The 2,879-nt window shown below is 47.4% G+C and overlaps 1 long non-coding RNA gene across 1 annotated transcript; it reads right to left on the bottom strand.

Moving 5' to 3' along the window:
• Positions 1–779: 779 nt before the first annotated feature.
• On the bottom strand, positions 780–1,195 carry LOC140355668 (uncharacterized). Its single transcript, XR_011926011.1, has 2 exons — positions 1,057–1,195; positions 780–980 (listed from the first exon to the last, which is right to left on the bottom strand). It is a non-coding gene; the product is annotated as an uncharacterized lncRNA (long non-coding RNA).
• Positions 1,196–2,879: the final 1,684 nt, after the last annotated feature.

The raw sequence follows: 2,879 nt of genomic DNA on the forward strand, positions 1-2,879 counted from the left end.
CCTCAAAGCACCTGAAAGTTAGCTTTGTAAGATTCACGATGGAGCATGTTTCTGTCATCACACAGTGGGCAGCACTGGCTCGCATTGAGGAAGTAAACATTTGGCTTCATGCGTCAATGAGCATTGAAACCACATATGATTCATTACACTTCCATGAGTGGATTTTCATTTTTGTTTTCTTTGTGTAAAATATTGTCTAGATTAGAAAATATGTTATATTTTGCTCAGTATCAAAAGGTTGGTGAGATTTTTTGGAGGATCCTTTTTACACACTGTGGTACAATGTAAAAAACTGCGTAACAACCTGTTATAACACTTCTGATCCAAAAACATGACTTGTTGTTTAGTATTAGTATTGTGTAGCATTTTCTGTGACTTTCTACTAGGTTGTGGTTTTTGGGTGTTTTTTTCTCTTCAGATCCCTCAGACTTTATTTTGACTGTGCTGATCAGTGAGAATGATTCCCTGCGACCGCTGTGGAGCACAAATGGGTTTCTGAACAACTCCTGGATTCATGGCAGAGTCGATTACAGCGCATTAGGACAACACAAAGTAAAACACATACCTACACATTATATTCCACATTTTCACATTTATTAATTTTTACATTCATGGTTTCTGCAGATTGTTCTTGAAGCCACTTCCTCAAACTATTTTACCATTCATCTGGTCATTAGACACTTAGTCACAGGGCGCGTTGTTGACAAAGCAAAATTAACGTAAAAAAAGAAAAAGAAACGTACTTGTGTTCCAGTAAGATGACTCATGTTTATGACACATATTCCTTCCAATCATCCATCCATCCATCTTCTGCCGCTTTATCCGGGGCCGGGTCGCGGGGGCAGCAGTCTAAGCAGGGACTCCCAGACTTCCTTTTCCCCAGACACTTCCTCCAACTCCTCTGGGGGGATCCCGAGGCGTTCCTAGGCCAGCCGAGAGACATAGTCCTTCCAGCGTGTCCTGGGTCTTCCCCGGGGCCTCTTCCCGGTGGGACATGCTCGGAACACCTCCCCAAGGAGGCGCCCAGGAGGCATCCGGAACAGATGCCCGAGCCACCTCAGCTGGCTCCTCTCGATTTGGAGGAGCAGTGGCTCTACTCCGAGTTCCCCCCGTGTGGCCGAGCTCCTCACCCTATCTCTAAGGGTGCGCCCAGCCACCCGGCGGAAGAAACTCATTTCGACCGCTTGTATCCGCGATCTTGTTCTTTCGGTCACTACCCAAAGCTCATGACCATAGGTGAGGGTAGGAACGTAGACCGACCGGTAAATAGAGAGCTTTGCCTTTCGACTCAGCTCCTTCTTTACCACAACAGTCCGATGTGGCGACTGCATCACTGCAGCCGCTGCACCGATCCTCCTGTCGATCTCACGTTTCATCCTTCCCTCACTCGTGAAACAGACCCGGAGATACTTGAACTCCTCCACTTGGGGCAAAGACTCCCCACTCACCTGAAGAGGGCAAGCCACCTTTTCCCGATTGAGAACCATGGCCTCGGATTTGGAGGTGCTGATTCTCAGAGAGATCTTGCGACCACAGCTCCGAGCAGCCGCATCAACAATGGAGGCCGAGAACATGGTCCACTCGGACTCAATGTCCCCAGCCTCCCCCGGGACATGGGAGAAGCTCTCCCGGAGGTGTGAGTTGAATTCCCTACCGACAGCGGTCTCCGCAAGACATTCCCAACAGACACCCACAATGCGCCTGGGTCTGCCAAGTCTGTCCGGCTTCCTCCTCCGCCAGCGGATCCAACTCACCACCAGGTGGTGATCGGTTGACAACTCTGCCCCTCTCTTCACCCGAGTGTCCAAGACACGCGGCCGGAGGTCAGATGACACAACAACAAAGTCGATCATCGACCTCCAGCCTAGGGTGTCCTGGTGCCAGGGAGGGCGCTGCACAGTATTAGATATTGTTTTCAAAAAGATTTTTAATGAATAAAAACACCTTAGATCAGAGCTTCTCAAAGTGGGGGGTGCGCCCATTTGGTGCACAAGGAGGCGCGAGACGTTTGGGGAAATATGTGCACATTACACGTGACAGACGTGTTTTGAGCAAGCATACACTTTTACAAAGCATACAATTTCACATAGATTTTGAATTTCTAATGTCTTTACATTTTCTATTAATGTCCTATAGTGGACTAGTCAAAAGAGAAATGACACTTGTTGAATTTTGATTTTGTGTTGAAAGTGAATTTAACTTTTGGTGCACGTTTGTGTGTTGAATATGCAGGACTGTGCACCTGGGCTCCAGAGGTCGGTGCAGATGTGAATTGGATGCTTATTAATGGACTTAACATGGATCCCCCATGGCACGGGCCTCAGTATGACCACACTTTAGGGAATAATCAAGGTATTTCATACTATATGTATTTATGTGTTTGTATAGTTGTATGTTAGTCTAGATTCCCTCAGGTGTCTTTTTGCTGGGGCTTTGGATGTGCACAGTTAATGTTAAGTGTTTTAAATTGACTCACCAGAAGCGCACATCTCTGCAGCCGCTGGCAGCTCGCGAACACTCGCATAAAACCCTGGAGGAAGAAACATGGCGATAAGCTTCTGTAGTTTCAAGGTAAAGACCAAGATTTAATGCACATTTTTGCATGGAATTGATAAAAATCCCTTCCTTGTCTTTAATCAGAGAACTATGCATATTACTTGCCTGACACGCCAGCTCCGCCCACATTCTGTTCAAATGCGTGAGGGTCTGGAATCCAAGTCAGAGCCAATGAAGTCGTCGGTAATCCATTTACCTATCCAATCCCAGTCGGAGGTTTTAACGCATCACACTGAGATACGGAAGTGGCGCTTTCCACCCCCGTTCCAAAACATTCAAGATGGCGGACCCGGCTCGTAACCCGGCTCGTGACCCGGCTCGTG

The sequence above is a fragment of the Eucyclogobius newberryi genome, unplaced genomic scaffold (assembly GCF_026437365.1).
Source record: "Eucyclogobius newberryi isolate DKJ021-1_F unplaced genomic scaffold, fEucNew1.0.hap1 SCAF_12, whole genome shotgun sequence".
Lineage (NCBI taxonomy): Eukaryota > Metazoa > Chordata > Actinopteri > Gobiiformes > Gobiidae > Eucyclogobius > Eucyclogobius newberryi.